Source organism: Crocodylus porosus, unplaced genomic scaffold (assembly GCF_001723895.1).
Source record: "Crocodylus porosus isolate Cpor-Errol unplaced genomic scaffold, CroPor_comp1, whole genome shotgun sequence".
NCBI classification, from domain to species: Eukaryota; Metazoa; Chordata; order Crocodylia; family Crocodylidae; genus Crocodylus; species Crocodylus porosus.
Window position 1 is genome coordinate 6,804,241 of NW_017728928.1, and position 17,903 is coordinate 6,822,143.

A 17,903-nucleotide genomic window follows, 5' to 3' on the forward strand; every position below is an offset into this window, starting at 1 on the left:
GGTGAGCTTGTTTGGGGAGGGGAGGAGAGGGGTGGGGCAGGGGGAAGCCAGGCAGACTCTGCTGTGCCTGCAGTCTCTGTCGGAGCTCCGGCCAGGGAGCAGGGAGCACAGCCCAGCCCAGGGCTGCAAAGCATCTGGGATGCTGGGGGAATCTGGTTTAATTTAAATGAGGAAGAGGTTGGAACAGATACTGCATAAACTGGTTTGACCCAAATCAGTGAAGTCTGATACTACATTTAAGCAGGTTTACCTTAAAACAGTTTCAGCCATTTCGAAGCTGGTTTATGTGCACTGAACTTACGTTCTGTTACAGATTTAAACCAGTTTCTGACCACTTAAACTAGTTTGTATGTAATGTCTGACCCTGGCCCTTGTTCTCCAAAACCTGTCCCCAGGGCAAGAAAACTGATTGCTGCTCAGATCTGAGTAATATTACTATTTACCTTGGCTGTGCAAGATGACACCACAAGTAAAAGATCCTCACTTTTTAGTTAGTCCTTTCTTGGGCAAACTCCCACCAGTAAAATGGGAAATTGTGCGTGTCAAGACTTGGTAAATAAATAATTACCAAGGCATACAGCCACAATGCAAGGCAGTGCAAACCTCAGTCTGAAGAAATCATCCAAGGACTTTTCACAGGTCAGCAAAAAGTCCATTGCTCCCTTAGATGTGAGGGTATTCTGGTATTTGTGGTTCTTCTCTGTATTTCTCCATTGGTCTGTCATGATGTATTATCTGTCTACTGCAAACAGACTGTGCAATAAGAAAGCATGGGAGAATGCATTATACTCTGTTATGCTTCCCAGATTTGAATTTCTGAAACATCACCAGGTATTATTTAGACTGTAAACCCTTGGGTGCAGGGGCCACCTTTCTGGGCAATGTCCGTGCAACTGCTAGTGTAGCACATTATTAATTGTAATCATATTATTATTGATTAGTCAAAGGATGTTGCTAGATTCATACAAGGAGCCAATCAAAAATCCAGTCAGCATCTCAGTCACAACCATCTCCATAAACTTACTCCTGCCTCTGACTCCTCTCTTCAAAATAGATGGGCTCACCCTTTCTGGAAAAATAAGCCATAAGTGTAATGCCAGCAGCCAAGTACTCTAGCTGAAAATGGGTGAGTGAGCTGAAATCAGGCCTACTGGCTCTTTTGATTCCTGGGTGCAACCGCCTTTTCTTTTTTGGATTCCTCCTGTCCAGAGACATTGCCATCACATGGGAATACCCTGTGGCAGGCTAACAGCATATCTAAACAGACTCCTCTTAAGACAGTTATTGGATTACAACCTTTGCCTCAATAGCTTCTTGTTAGTGTTGTGTTTGAAAGAGTCTATTTAATCAGCTGGTAATGTGATGCTTCCTTCTCCAGAGATCTGAAGCCTACTTCTCCAGCAGCACTTAACAGCAGATTGAACCAGGCTTTCTGATAAGCTGAACTGCTGAGGCTGTGCCAGCTAAAAGAGTGGTTGTTGCTTCCAGCAGGACTTAACACTATGCAGAGCCGCTTAGAAAGGCAGCAGCTTGATGAGCTGCAGCAAGATGACCCCGTTCCACCCCTACGACAAAGGAGATGCGGAAGTGCAGACTGACAGGAGTTTGGGCTGACTAAGTGAGAGGTAAGTCCCTAAAAGGGAGACAAACAAAAACAAGAAATGAGCCATTATGCGCCAGCTGGTATCACACCCACGCACAGGGTGAAATCTCCCCTGGGCTGAGGCTCAGAACGATGCCTATGCATCATTGCCATTTTGAGGCCTCATGTGGGTGCAATGGGCGTGCAGACCTCGGGCCGCCTCTCAGCACAGGCCGCACAACTTCCACCTCCGACACTGCCTTGCTCTACTTTCTGGGCCTCCTTGCATTTCTCAGGGTTTACTTCATTTCCGACCTACTGGCTCAGCAAGCCGCCTTACAAACTAAAATAAAAAAAGCTAGGTAGCTCTCCAGTTTCCCAGGAGGCTTCGCAGCTTGCAGAGCTCTACAAAGGAGCCCTGGCTGTGCCTGTGATCCCTGCTTCCCACACTAAACACTCATCCCCTTGGGATTAAAGATAGGAGCTAACTCATGCCTTACCTCACTTGGATGCTTTGCTACCAGGCCTTCAACTAGGATCAAATGTTATGGGTCCAGTAGAAATCAGGGTAGAGTTGCGCCTTAGACCACCAGGTAAGAGATGCAAGAGTTTTCACGAGCTGGCTAACTACCTTTCACTCTGTTCTGCAGAATAAATCCAAACTGCTCCTTCTCACTTGAATGTAGCTGATCCAAAAAATCTGAACACCCTTTCAAAGGGAAGCTGTCAGGATCAGATGGAGCCAGTGTCAAGTAATTCTGGAGCACGAATTTTGCGGTCTCATGTTGGTTCATAAATCAACCTCTGTACTGATGCACGAAGGAATATTAATTAATAGCCATTGTATCAAATTGATTAATTTGGTTTCAGTGTTTATACAAAGGGAAAGATTTCTTTTGATAATTTGTTACAGGCCAGAATACTGCTGTAATGACAGGTAGGACTGTGCAAAATTTCAGCAGCCGTTTTGTTTCAGAGGTGTTTCAGCCCGTTTTGGTGCCTGAAACACCGAATCTGAAACAAAACGGAAGGCTCCGAAACATGTCTGAAACTAAATGAAACCACCCGAAACGTTTCGGAAATGTTTTGGATATTTCCGAATGTTTCGAAGGTGCCCCTTGGGAATAGTCCGGCACAGCCCTGTAGCCCTCCTTTTAAAGTGCTGGGAGGATGGGCCGGGCAGGGCAGCCATGGGGGCTTCTCCCACGGCTCCCCCCGCCAGGGCACAGGCAGGCACAGCTGGAGGAGTTGTGGGAGCACCTGCATCTGCCCGGCTGTGCCTGTCTCTCCCCAGCTGATCCGAATTTCCAAATTGGCACTGAAACAGCTTTAAAGCTCATCAAACCAGATTTAGATAAATTGTCCCTACCGCCATTTTTCAGCACAGGGACATGGATACACGTGATGCTGGAGTCTGCTGGAGCAAGCACACTCCAGCAGACTCCGTTAATCAAGCCTGCTTCAATGTGTTGTAATTACAGCGCATTGGAGCGGCCTCTCTGCACGTGTATAAGGTGCCCACAGTGTCAAACTTTGCAGTTAGTTCCAGTGAGAAGCATAACCTCTGCTCTCCCTTAAAATTAGGAAGAGTTAGGAACTGGGAATTTCTTTTTTTAATCAGACCATTAAAGAGGTCAAGAATTTAGTGCAATTCAAGAGAAGGAGCAGATATTTATATGGAGATCAAGAATATCAGGAGTGGCCCTAATTCTTGACAAGGTTGTGGAAGAGATGCTAAACCTCATGCTCAGAGGGGTCAAGCCAATCAATACCTACTTGAGACCAGCATGACATCCAAACATGCCTACAAGGCAAACCACCCTACATCAGCCTACCGTGGGCTTCTTACACTTTTCTATGAAGTGTCTGGTATCCGTTCCTGTCAGAGCTATGAGATGGGACTAACAACCTTGGCCCGAACTGGCTTGGTAATCTCTCTGCTCCTATTACAGAAACAGGGTCCAATCCTGCCACTTTTACTCCACTAAGAGCATCATGCTCAGAGTATACAATGGAGTAGGGCCCTACTTAACATAAGCTGAGTTTGGATCCAGATTGGCTGCAAATTAGCCTGGTGTCCTGGGGCATCTGGATCCAGGGCCTTGGCATCTGATTTGTGTCAGCTGAAGTTTGGAACATATGAACAATTTACTGCAGGGTAAAAGGGGGCTTTACCCAGCACCCGCTCCTCAGTTGTAATGGTCATGTGCATGGTACTACCCTGCAGTAAATGGCAGTTAACCCATGGAAACTTACCCATTTTTGGTTGAGGGCCAAGCTACCAAGATTTAGCTTATCATGGGATAAGAGCATGCATACAACCAATACTAGAGCAGCTGCCACATGACAAATTCCTTGTTCCTTTTGCTTTGCGGTAAACTAAGTCTCTATCTTGCTGCCTCTTTACTCAGACCGTATACCCTCTTGTTCTGCAAGCGGCTGCGTGGTCAAAGATATCAGGGCCTGGTCCATCACTGCTTGCTCCTTGGTGACGTTAAAGATGCCATGTTCAGCATCTTCCTGTGAGGAAGTGCAGCAGAAGCTTAATTACAAAATCTTCCTCTCATGCAGATGTCTCTACTCGGAGAAAGCCAGGGAAGGACAGCAGCTGAAGAGCAAAATTGTCAGAGTAATGTGCTTTCCTGGGAGCTGCCTGAGGAGTCAGTAGTAGCTCATTATGGAGCTAACATTTCTTTTACGGCCCCGGCCATGTGAATAAGTAATATTTCAGTGTTAGCAGCAGACAGCGGGCATACAGCAGCAGAGCTACAGAAGCAGAATGAGTGGCTTGCAGTCTAGAAAGCAGCAAGTGAAAAAACTTCCTGAAAGGTTTTGAGCCTGAAACAATTTATGACCTAATTAGGTGGTGCTCTCACTGGAGAATAGACGGGAAGGGGAAAAAAAAGGGGGAAAAAATGAAGACAGGCCTAAATATTCAGCAGACCGGTCCGAGCTGGAGCTGACCAAGGGTGATGCTTTATTTAACAAGCATAAGCATGCTCACTGAGGCATGAGGGTAACAACAGAAAGAAAGAGGATTGCTGTGTGCCTTGTGCTCATTCTTCTCATGGAGCACAGTTTTAAGGAGCCAGGAGAAATAAAGCAATGCCAACATGGCCCTTAGTGAGCAGAAAATTGAAGCAAATAGAGAAGCAAAAGAGAGTTTTTATTGTCTTATGCTTCATGGAATAATAAATGGATTTCTTGTAGGAAACAGAGATTTTGGAGAAGTGGGCCAGGAAGGGGCACCAGAAGTGGGCCAGGATGTAGTTTTGTCTTCAGGGGGATTTTACACTCATTAACTCTGGGGCAATATAGGAGTGACCAATCTTTGCCAACTATAAATAACACAGTTCACACCAGCTGATCATTTGGATTAAACTTTGCTCCTTCCCAGCTAGGACACGGATGAGCTGTTCTGCAGCACTCTAGCTTGGGAACTGCAATGGCTTTGAGATGCGAGGAGGCTAGACTTGATGGAGGAATGCATGGCATGTCCGGCTGTTAGAGGGTCTACCCCAAGGAAAGACGACAGCAGAAGCAAGTAAACATTCAACAGGTTTATGGTACTTGAGTCTCAGTGAGAAGTGCCGGCTCTAATCCACCCTCGTGGGAGTCGTCCTCTGCAGACAATACTCAGATGGGAACTCTATATTGCTGCAGGTTTTATTTTGGATGCTGATGCCAAGCAACTCAACAGGGTCTTCATACATAAGTGTTTAGCACCCAAATTCAAAATCTAAATCATTCAAAAATCTGTGCAAGGGCCCGACTCGCCAACCAGTGGTGCCAAGTAGACAGATTCCCAGCAACTTCTGTGGACTTTGGAACATGCACAGCTACATATGAACGGGCAAACAGTGGAAGTCTGCCCATCAGGAAAGCTACTGGAGGCATGTTAGCACCTATCAGAGACATGCAAATACATGACTGACAAAACTGCGGGGAACAGAGCACAGAACTCTGGCTTTTTTCTGACTGAGGACTTGGAAAATCCCATGACGTGCAACCATTTACATTCAAGGAATTCCACCCAACTACAGGCACGTTACATTGTTCTTTCCACAAAAGAACAAAGAAAACCAACTCACACTAAGCAAAGGTGTTTCAGACTGTCTTTAAAATCAATGGGTCAGATCCTCAGCTAGTATTCAGCAGCCCAGTTCTACTGACCTCAGTAATGCTAAGCTGCCTTACTGGGCCAGGCTCTTGGCTGGTGTATTTTCACAGCAGTGTGAACAGCAGACAAACCTGATCAGTCTGTTCTTGACACCTCTTGACTGGAAAGAGGACAGATTATTCACTACAGCTTTACAGCATTAGTGAAACACAAGGTACCATTCTCAAAAGGCTTTGTTAATCACAAGTCATTTGGCTGTGTACTAGCTGTTGTTCAGGTACTGAAGAGATCCCTTTAAACCTGGAGCCAAAACCTCAAGTCTGGGCCAGCGATGTCTCTCTCCACTGTCATCAAGTACTATTAAAACCAAAGGCACTTCTTAGGACTTGGGTGCAGAGATTTCTTCAGCACCCATAGGATGCTGCACTCCACAAAAGCATGTTAAAGGACAACAGATCAAAGTGCCATCCTGCACTGACGAACCTTCTCTTTCCTCTGTTGCAACTTGGCTTTGATCTGGGGACCAGATACTCAGTCTTCATTCTGTGAGTAACCCCGTTCATTTCAATGCAGTTACTCAGAGAATAAAGGACTACTCAGTTTGACAAAGGATGGCATAAAATGGTCCCCAACACCGAAGAACTGGAATAGATTTGTCTTTCAGGCAGCTGAGGGAGTCATAATCCCATATGAAAACCAAAATCTCTTCCTGCATTGCTGCACAGCTACCCCAGCAAGGAGACACTTCTAGGCAACTGAGCTGTGAAAGTACTGCAGCTCTGTACAACAGGAGCCACTCTTCTGATACTGCTAGCCGAGTCAGTGTTTAAGTAGACGAGTGTGATTAACTCGCTGGTGAAACCCAGAGGGTGCAGATATCCATTCCTTTTATGTTTTAAAGCCCCAATTTTACGTCAATGCGTGCTTGATAAAAGTATGCTCCTTCACAGACTGTACTGTGTGTGGTCTGTGCATGCGTCTTGCTAAAATTGTTTTAAGCTTTGCATCAATATATAACACAGCTATTACTAGCCCTGTGGTCTTAGCATCTGAAGATGTGCAGAAAAGGCTGAAGTGCTCTCTGCCTTTTTTGCTTCCATCTTCACAGGCAAGGGCAGCTCCCAGACTACTGCACCAGACAGCACAGATTGGAGAGGAGGTGAGCATCCCTCAGTGGCGAAAGAACAGGTTAGGGGCTCTGTGAATGAGGTATACCTTGATTTTAGCAAGGCTTTTCATATGGCCTCCCACAACATTCTCACAAGCAAGCTAAAGAAGTACAGGCTGGATGAATGGACTGTAAGGTGGACAGAAAACTGGCTGGAGCATCAGGGTCAGAGAGTAGTCATTGATGGCTCAATGTCTAGCTGGTAGCCAGTATCAAGTGGAGTGCCCCAGGGGTCAGTCCTGAGGCCTGTTTTGTTCAATGTCTTCATCAACGACCTCGAAGATGGCATAGAGCGCACCCTCAGCAAGTCTTCAGATGACACCAAGCTGGGGGAGTAGCAGATATTTTGGAAGGTAGGACTAAGATTCAGAGTAATCTACACAAATTGGAGGATTGGGCCAAAGGGAATCTCATGAGGTTCAACAAGGACAAATACAAAGTCCTGTGCTTAGGACAGAACAACCCCATGCACCGGTGCAGGCTGGGGCTGACTGGCTGGGCAGCAGCTCTGCAGAAAAAGGCCTGGGGGTTACAGTCAACAATAAAATAAATATGCACCAGCAGGGTACCCTAGTTGCCAAAAAGGCTAATGCCATCCTGGGCTGCATTGGTAGGTGTGCTGCCAGCAGGTCAAGGGAAGTGATTAATCCCCTCTATTCTGCACCGGAGAGGCCGCATCTGGAGTCCTGTGTTCACTTTTGGGCGCCCCACTACAGAAAGGATGTGGACAACTTGGAGAGAGTCCAGCGGAGGGCAACATCAATTGTTCATGGGCTGGGGGACATGACTTGTGAGGAATGACTGAGGGAACGGGGCTTATTTAGTCTATGGAAGAGGAGACCAAGGAGACTTAGCAGTCTCCAACTACCTGAAGGGGAGTTTGAAAGAGGATGGAGCTAGGCTATTCTCAGTGGTGGCAGATGACAGAACGAGGAGCAATGGTCTCAAGTTGCAGGAAGGGAAGTTTAGGTTAGATATTAGGAATAATTTTTTCACTAGGAGGGTATTAAAATCCTGAAACAGGTTACCCAGAGACATGGTTGAAGCTCCATCCTTGGAAGTTTTCAAGACCCAGCTTGACAAGGCTTTGGTTGGGATGATGTAGTTGGGGCTGGTCCTGCTTTGAGCAGGGGGTTGGACTAGATGTGACCTCCTGAGGTCCCTTCCAACTCAAATTTTCTATGACTTCAACAGATCTCGCTGTACTAGCCACTGGACAAGCCCATAATAAGACAGGCTGCCATCCAGTAGATCTTAAAAATCTAGAGAGACAAGACAGGAAAAAAAGGGTGAAAGCTGGGAAATAGTATTACGTACATTTTACAAATAGGGAATGGAGCCATAAAGGGATTATGTGGCAGAGACAAGAAATTAATTTAGACCTGCTATATCCCAAGCTCAGTACTTGAATTACAAGAGCACCTGGCCTTTCTGTTCTCTGAACACGGGCTGCAGCTAACATGAAAGCAATTACTTTTCACTTTGTTAACAGACGCTGCTAAATCCAAAAAACCCCCATGGAAAATCTTTGAAGTAATAAGAGAACTCCACCTGGTTCTAATTTTTTTGCTATCAGAAAATATGAACACTTTTGTTACAAAGCGAACCCTGCTCCAGGTCAGGATCTCCTACTCTGAACACACAACTTCCTTGCACGTTCCATCTCCGGCGCGTGCACCAAGCGGAAACCTCTCGCTGGCTGCCACAACACTGCTAAGCCACCTTGTTGCATCAGAAGTACAAGAAGCAGATTCGCAATGAACAGATGAAGGGAATTCAAAACTTCATGCAGATTGTTCAAGTCCCAATCACTCTTGTGCTGAAAGCTTTGATGTAGGTGGCACTGAATGCACAATGCGACTAGCTACATTTTTTTTTGAAAAGGAAAGCCTGACGGAAGTGGGTAGGGGAGGACTTTATACTTACCTAGTACAGAATGCATGGGGTTCTTTAATGCACAGCAAGTCCTCTGGACGGTATGGTCCTTACACCGGCGAAGGTTTCTCCCTTGGTTTAGCAGAGCTAGAATCTGAGACCAGACCCGGGACATGCTCTGCGTGTCTGTGCCGATGAGGGCTCTCAACTGTGCGTTGTTGCCAAGAGACCAATGGCCGAATTGAAAGCGTTCAGATTCTTAGCACAGTCAAGGCATTCTTAATCAAGTGCCCTTTTGAACAGGAAGATTTACAAACAGCATCACACAGAGTTATCAATTTTCTTAGACTAACGTAAAACTCCACTTCGGTATGCTGCGTTTGCCAGTTGGAGGCATTTTTTGGTAATGCAGCATATTCTGTTGGGAATTACAACACAAATCACCTTCACATGTGAAACTAATGGGTTTTATCCAGCCTACTCCAGAGCCATGGTTGCTTAGAGATGGATCACAGAAAGACTGTTGGGATTTGAACCTGCATTAGGGTTAAGGGCTCAAGTTGGAGACTGAATCCCTTCTAGGCTGAGAAACAATATTTCACAAGTTGTTCTTGGGGTGTTTCTGCCATCAGGGAGGGTGGAGGTGTCCAAGTCAGCCACTCTCAGAACAAAATGATGATGATAAATAGACACCCCTGCAGCAAGCCAGGTTGTAGTCACACTATGACAGTCACTACACAAAAACGTGGTAAGAATAGTGCCTGCCTTGAACGGTTTACAATTCAAAAGACAAGATACAGCAAATGAACAAGACCAATTGGCAACTTAGGGAAGAGAAAAACAGGGCAATAAAATAATACAAATGTATAGTAAGAATCAAACTGGACCGAAAAATTGTCACCCCTCCTGTCACAACTCCGGATTACTTTGCAGTACTTTAGGGCTGGGATTTGGATCGGCACGATGTGAATCTGAAACCTTCTGCAGTGCAAAAGGTCACAAACCCAGGCAAGGGATGGCAACAGTATAAATTCCCTGCTGGTATACGCTCATGAGAACAAGAGCAGAGGCAGGACAGTAGACGAGATTTGGTCACTTTTACCACCACGTTATCTACATCTGCTCCAAATGGGTTAAATGACCAACTTCTGAGCCTGGTGTCTAATGTTTCTACTACTGGCAGAGCTGCAACAGTGGCACAATTAAGATCCATAATTCACAAAATGCTGATGTTATCTAGGAACTGCAGAGAGGTCAAACACATCCCAAAGATTAGTATTTTAAAGAAAGATCTTCATTTGATTTACTCTAGTGCTGGTGTTATTTTGAGGAAAGAGAGCTTTTAAAATGAATAGATAGAGCGAGGCCTAAATAAAAAGACTATGAAATTGCTTCCCCTCTTTAATTTTTCCAAATAGCTACAGAGCAGCTCAAAACACGGTTGAATTTTAAAATGTGAGAAGTTTAGGAATCTAAAAAAGTAATTTAGGGAGGAAAAAAAATTGTCCAAAGAGATGAATAATCCCTTCTCCCTTTTCTGACCATTTTTACTAACCACATCTCAATAGGAAGACTGGTAGCTTGCCTGCTGCCAGGCCACTTATTTTTGAGTATTAGTTATCCGAACCGTTAACATCATTCCCCCTTCATCCGTGATAAGTGATGCCTAGATTCATTAAGGGTCAAGGTAAGGTGAAGTTGATTTATTGTCCGGTACCATTGTGAAGACACCTGTAGACCTGTTGATCTTGTGTTGGTGAAACCACATCAGCCCTCTGGAACATGTACCGCTGGCCAGTCGTCCCATCAGGCGCTGCAGAAAGCAGATTAGCTTCAAAAACAACTTGAAGGTTTTTTTGTTTTTTAAATAATTTCCCTCAAGCTGATGAAAGACTGTTGGCTCGAAGGATTTTTAGTTTTTTTAGCGAGTCTGCTTCCCTGAAACCTGGGGAGCTCTATGTTCGTCCCCTATGGGAGACTTCCAATAATTTATGGAGAAATGTCTCCTTTCCCTTGTGCAGGTGATTCCGCTACCGGGGACTCAGCCTCTGGAGGGAAGCTGCTAGTGCTGTTGTTCATGCTACCCCTAGCCCTTTTATTGCTAAGAGATGATCAGGTGGTATCCAGCAGGCACTCACTCATTTAATTTAGATAAAGGATGTCACCTTCACTAGAAGCACAGTTTCACTGGTTCTCCGTAGAGTTGAGGCACTCCTCAATAGACTCAAGGCTCCCTTCTGAAAATGCCAGCTCTTAACGTGCACTTTTTTTTTTTTAATTATGGAAAATAAAATAGAACAATTATTTTGTTGCAAAGAACTCGGCAAGACCACACCAGTCCCGAACGCTGCCCGGCCCCGGCCGAGATGCGCTGCTCCAGTCCGTGAGCAGGGGAAGTCAGTCCTACTACTCCACTCAGAAGACTGAGCGTGACAGTCTCTACAGCTTACAGTTTTATAACCTGATCTTGATTAAAAGTATCATTTTCTTGCCACCATTATTCCTTTTCAGAAGCTCTAAGTTTGAGATGGTAAATTAGCTCTTTATCTTTTTTTTTTCTAAAGCGGGCCTGAAACCTAAGTATGTGGAATAATGTCAAAATGCAGCAATCTTTTAGGCTCATGCAGGAAATTCTGCCTAACAGAATACCATGGCTTTGTCAAGGTATTTCCTTCTGTTTCCTTGCTGACAGATATTTGGAAGCCACACTCCTATTTGGCCAAGGAAAAACCCTACTTTGAAATCATGTTCTTGCCTGTTGGAAAATCTCACTGTAGCTTTTATCACGTTTTCAAAATATGCCAGGAAAAACTGAATGCAATTTAGATAACTAGCAGAGAAAGATTATCTGTAGGTGCCTTACATTATTATGCATTTGTCTTTTGAATAGCAGAGCACCTAACATTTTGACTAAATACGTTACAAGATATACTTGCTGTTTGCTAAACTGCTGCCCATCCCATCTCAGGGGTACCAACAGACAAGAAACAGATTTTCTGTTTCCATGGGAAATACTTTTATGATTTTTTTTTTTACCTTTCTGAAAATGTAAAGAAGGAATTTTGAAATGTCTGATGAAGTGAAATGACAAAGAAATTATAGCTCAGTCAAAACTGCTGTACCACCTATAACCTCTTCACTTTTTCCTTAGTTTTTTTAATGTAATAATAAAAAAAGTTTGAAATTAAAACATTCTTTTCTGAAAATGACAAAGCTTGGCATTTCATTTTTTGCCCGTCTGAAGGAGACTGCTGACAGAGTAAACTGGGTTGAAATGTTTTGGTTTTGAGAAAATAGCGTTAATTTGTTTTGATGAAAATGTTCTGCCAGGCCTACTCAGGACCACTGGGTTTTGAGTTTGACGGAGATGCTGTTGCTTAGCTGTATAACTAAGGTTTGGAAAGTACGAGAAATGGGAATGCGAGTCCTGCAACACTGTAAACTAAGCCTTAACAGGACTGCAAAGAGCCTGAAAGGAGGGTCTGGCATACAGGAGCGTTAAAGAAGACTCTGGCAGACAAAGTTCTTCTGGTAAATTTGATATCTTTTTTTAGACCAACTCGAATTACTAAAAGAATCCTGTCTGCCTATGTTCTTAGACCGACACGGCTACAACCTACACCCTGTAATAAAGCATGACTTCAGTTCCTTTTGGGATAGAGAAAAAATCTGTTTCCTGCCTGCCTGTATTTCCAGGTACGGATATCCACCTTTGGGAAGATGGATGCATTCTTCAGGAAGCCAGGCTAATCTCACCCTGGGAAAAGGACATGTAGGGGATAACTCCAGGGATGCATCAAGATTGATTTACGCCTCTAAGACGTTGCTGGTTTTCTTCCAGCTGCTACAGCTAGAACTGCAGGGTACGTTCTCAAATCTCACTGGTGACCTGCACCCTGTCTGGCCAGATCCTCATACGTATGGTGGCTTTGCCAGTGCAAGGGGCCCTAAGCCCAGGTGTAAATGTCATTTCATGTTAATAGAAAATGAGAATGAACCCCTGTAGCTTTAACTGGTCTAGCACACAGCAGCATAGGTAGGCATTTTGTGGAGAGGGGGCAATACCTTGAGATGTTCCCTTCTCCTTTCTGTGGAGGCCTCTGATTGGGATTATGTCTTGTGGGCAATGACAAATGGGGGAAGCGTTTGACAACCCCCAAGGAAATGGTGGCCTTGGGCGCCCTCTCCTCCCTCTCTGCGTGTCCCTGTCTAGCACTGCATTCAGGCTGCAGCACTGGTAACGGATGCAAAGTTGCTAACTGCCATGGTTTCAAAACCCCAGCACCCGATGGCTTTGAGTAAATGAGAACCTCTGCTTCCATTGCTTTAAAGATGATAAATTCCTAAGCCCTCCTGGTTGCAGAGAGCTGTTTAAAAATGTTAAATCACAGGCTCAAAATTCAGAGGATGAAGAAGAACCCCCAAAAACATCATTTTAAGACCTAACTCGTGATCTCTTTCTGGCTTTTTGAATGTTAGAGGTTGGCAGCATTATTCGTAAGCTTGAAGAGTTGCTTATCCTTATACCACTCCCTAACATCATTTCTATGCCATACCACAGAATAGATAGATTCAAGCACTGCAACAAATCCCGAGGCACTTTGTTGCATACCACAGACCCACAGTGGGTGTATCTGCAATCGGCTGCTTTAGTCTAGTGGGGCTAGCTTAGTGTAATGCTCCTTTTGTCGACTTACATTGTATTGCAAAAAGACTTCAGTCTGGCTACTCAATGGCTGTCAAGAGCCACTATAGCTGCATTGGAGTTGTTTCTTCTAGTGTTGCTACAAAGCCACTGTTATTTAACAGGAGATCTTATTTCCAGGTCTTACTCCTTCCCAATCTGATATAAAAGCACAGTCAAAAAGCAATGAAATGAAACATAACAGATTCTGTTAGCGGCCTGGTAAAGAGAAAGCTACCTTGATCTCTTTGCACACCTTAGTTATTCACCACATGACAGTGAAGTCTCAGTTCAGAGAGTTTTCAATTCAGGATCAAGTGTGTTGCATTGCAAATAGCTTGGAAAACTCACACCAGCAGATTATAGTTTATGAGTAAGGAAAAATGAAAGGCATAAAGAGGCAGGCGAGATTAAGTGCTTGCAATGCATACCACTGGGACAGGAAATTCAAAGGGAAAAACATTATTTTACAGAGAGGTTAAAAAAAACCCTTTAGTTAAAAAATAAATAAATAAATAAATAAATAAATAAATACACCCCTCTCTCTCTCTCTCTATATATATATAGGTGTACTGTGCTACCTGGTAATATTGTGGACTGGAGGCAGGAAGACCAAGTCTGGGTGGTTCAGGAAGGTCTGGTTCAGTTGTCATTAAAGCTCACAGTAAAAGTGGGACTGAGCTGCAATATCTGTACTCTGATCAATCATAGTGGAAATCTCACTCTTCTGGCTGTTGGTAAAATCAGTAAGAGTCTCTCACTGACTTTGAGGGTGGTTGGACTGGGCCCTTAAAAAGGATTTGGATAAGGCAGATATGGGCAGGGCAATCTTATATGTGCTAGACATCTGCTCCAACCTGTGCTAATTAGCACGTGTTGGAGCAGACTAAATTAGTTGAGGTGCATATTGGGATCATCAGAGCACACTTGATTGAGTTTGCTGGAGCGTGTTCATTAGTATGCTACAGAAGCCTTCGTGTCATGTGTATAATGTGTATTCAGTGTCCTTGCGCTTCAAAATGGCTTGTTTGACAAGCTTTAGTTAAAACACCCGCACCACCATTTTGAAGCCCGGGATGCTGAATGCACACAACGCTGCAGGCACTTTAATTAGAGCAGGTCTCAGAGTTTTCAGTGCTGACCTGCAAAAATTTCTGCTGGGGATTTTCCTGCAAATTTAAACAGTTAAAACTCAGACTCTTCTTTCCTATTTTCTTCTTGAGGGTCAATCATTATTTGCACTATGGCCATCTTACTCCTTCTGGCTTCTAGGGGAAGAATCTCATGATGCTCACTATTGACATAGGAAATTGCAAACTCTTCTTTCCTTTGTGTTTTAAACACAAAGAAACCCCTCAGGGCACTTGCAAAGTCAACAACAGCTCTTCATCACTTCCGCAGTGGAGAGAGAAAGACAAGTCAAGGGGAGTCAAATACACTTCAGCTCCTTTTACTCTTTGACATGGCTGCCCTAGCCTTGGGCTGGAGTGGAGAGCTAAAGGCACATGTTCAGAGCCAGCATACAGTGCGATGGGGCCCATGCTATGCAACCAGCAGCATAACTACACCAAGAGAACTAGTTAGGAATAGGATTTCTTTTCAACCAATTGATACCAGCACAATCCCAACATGCACCTCAATACACTGCCACAACAGTGTCCACATTGTGGGGAAGGGAGCACTGCTTTCACTAGACTGGTAGAGGTAAATTAGGCATGGCCTTAGTCCTGCCATCTGCCATCTTACTTCATGAGTAGCTGTTCAACGTGAGTGTGTGGATACACAGCCAGCCTGGCTCTAGGAGACTTGTGGGGGCTGTATGGATGGAAGCGTGGTAAACTTCCCAATGCACTGGGGGTTGGGGAAAGCACAAGTAAATTAACCAGAAGGAGAAATGAACACAGACTCATACGGGGACCAGCTCTTTAGTGGCTGCCCTGGTACCAATCGAGAAGTAGTCATCCTTTTTCTTCATTTCTACTATTGCAGCTTTCTGAGGTTACTAGCAAAGCTCTCTTCTACCACAAAGGACGTCTGTGCGCTCAGATACACAACGTTGACAGTTAAAAGCATTGCATATATTGACCCCAAAAGTGTAACTCAAGCTTATTAGATCTCATAATCTGCTAGGTTAATAGGAGCTCATAAGAAGTCAACATATGGATGTGCTTATGAATTGCATTAACTGCTGAAATCAACCAGCGAAGGCCCTTCGATTTAGCACAGGGGTGGGCAATTATTTGGGCCCAAGGGCCACATGGGGAGTTTTGATGAGCTGTTGTGGGCCGGGTCACCAGGCAGCCGGGAGCTCTAGCGAGAGCCTCGCACGCTGGGGGCAGGAGCTGACGGGCTGAAGCTGCTTGCCTGGAGAGGCGCGGCATGGCAGGGGCAAGAGCAGGAGCAGGAGCTGGAGGTGGGGGCAGCAGAGCAGCACCTGCATGCAGCCACACTGCGAACAGACCTGCCGGAAGCTGGGTGTGCTGGCTGGGGCTGGGCCATGGGCACCAGTGCGAGCCCAGCCAGTCTGCCCCAGTGCGAGTGGGTGGGCCCTGGTCCCATGAGGGGCACCGTGGGGGCAGCCATGGGCTGGATCCAGTCACCTGGCAGGTCTAATCTTGTCCGCGGGCTGTGTTTAGCCCACCCTTGATTTAGCAGAGTTGGTTGTAGCCTTCTCTTGTAGTTGACAAAACAGTAATCAAGGCTGCCACTTGGTTCAAGGGGAATGTCATGAAAGGACACTAAAAGGGCCCTGGACTTAATGAATCCCAGAAGTAATTCCATGGAAGACAACGTAGTTAGACCAGGAATTATGGCCCACCGGTTTGTGAGACATGGGCCCAAGACTGGCCTGTAACCCTGGGCTACTAAATGGTAATTAGGCACCTACATGAAAAATAATTACGAGATCAAGATATGGTTAATTAGAATGCTGTCAAGCTAGCATTATCTCAGCATCCAGGGAATACATTGCATGTCTCTTCTGCCACTTACGAGATATCAAAGCCAAGAGCAAACACTGCAGTCTTCGATTCCTGTATAAAGGAAACGAGCAGTGACAATCGTTCTGAAGCGCGTCGGTGTTCACTCGTTCCAGGAACCCGGGGGGGAAGCAGACAGACTGCAGACCTGCATGATGCAGGACCAGATCTGAATAGAGGAAAGCAGATAACGGAGCAGTTCAACAACCCAGGAGTCAAAGGAAAGCTGGCCTTCCCCATTCCTTGAAATGCATCTCCTGCCACTTCCAGTAAATGTCGCACTCAGAGTGTAAACACCTTCATGTGTGAAAGGAACAACAACCTGGCCACGTGCACGATGAAGCATGGGGCCAAATACCACGACCTCCAACACTGAGCCATCCCACCAAGCCTCTACATCTGCCTCTAAGTAGCTTCTCCAGCATAGCCTCCACTAGCCTCCACCCCATCCTACATTAGGGTAAAACCTATCCCCAGGCTGAGGATGCAGCGCCAGGAGTTTGGAGCACCTGAGGCCAACAGTGCAGTGCTTGTCTGAAAAGATTCAGACTTTACACCAGAGTTGTCAGCCAGCTGTAATGAAGACAGAATTCAAAATTTTTGGCATCCAAAAAAAACCACACTCAGAAACTTTGCTCTATAAATGCTGTGCCTTCCATAAGGGCTGCATCTGTGCATGCCAGATTAGGATCTGGCTGAACAGTGGAGCTCCCCTGCATATTGATGACTGAATTTTCATGAAAATCCACTTTGCCTTCAACCCCTAAAATCTGATCTGAGGGGTGACTATGGTTAGAAGAGTGACAAGGCTAAAGGCTAAAGTTAGCTAAGGGCTAGCTTAGCAGAAGTCAGTGGCAAAACTTTTGCCGACTGAATAGGAACTTTTCTATTTCCTTGTTTGTTCCATTTTAAATCCTGTTCATTTATCTTCCAGACTATTTTTTTCTTATTGCTTTCTCTTTCAGATCTGCAGGACCAACGTTATTATGGAAAAATAAGCCAGATTCTGGTAGACATATCACCAACAGAATTAACTATATTCTAGGTCCAGGCTCTATTTTCTGTGATGGCCCATGAATCAGATAATTTGCTTTGAGGATCTGATAGGGCTTGATTTCAAGAGTTGCAGCATTTGCTCTTTACAAAGATCTAGGCTCAACCTGGTGATTGAAACGTGCAGGTCTGTAAGAGAGCACAGGAAGCTGGCCTCATCGGTGATCATTGCTATTGCCATAGAGTAACATTGGGGTTCAACACCTACATGTACTAAGCTTGCATGTACCTTGCTCGGTTATCAGCTTTACAGTTGCTTATGCATGAATAGGAAAGAAAGTATAATTCTAAACACGCAGCACCCTTTAAAGATTCCCCTTTGATCGTGATATGCTCAGATGGTTTGTTTAAATGTCTTGTGATGGAGGGAGTGGCAGGACAGGAGGTATTGAGCATGCATGTTATACACCACTTGAAAAAAATCTCTTTCCAGAGCAAGAGGC

The 17,903-nt window shown here is 45.0% G+C and overlaps 1 protein-coding gene across 2 annotated transcripts in view; it reads right to left on the reverse strand.

Moving 5' to 3' along the window:
• RAB11FIP4 (RAB11 family interacting protein 4) overlaps window positions 1-17,903 on the reverse strand; it is a 182,196-nt gene that overhangs the window by 58,830 nt on the left and 105,463 nt on the right. The window contains exon 1 of one of the 2 annotated variants that reach the window (XM_019542431.1): window positions 8,797-8,925. The exons of the other annotated variant lie outside the window; for it this stretch is intronic. The gene's annotated coding sequence lies outside the window, so the exon portion shown is untranslated. Of the gene's footprint in view, window positions 1-8,796; window positions 8,926-17,903 lie in introns of those variants that run through there. 2 annotated transcript variants of the gene reach the window in all.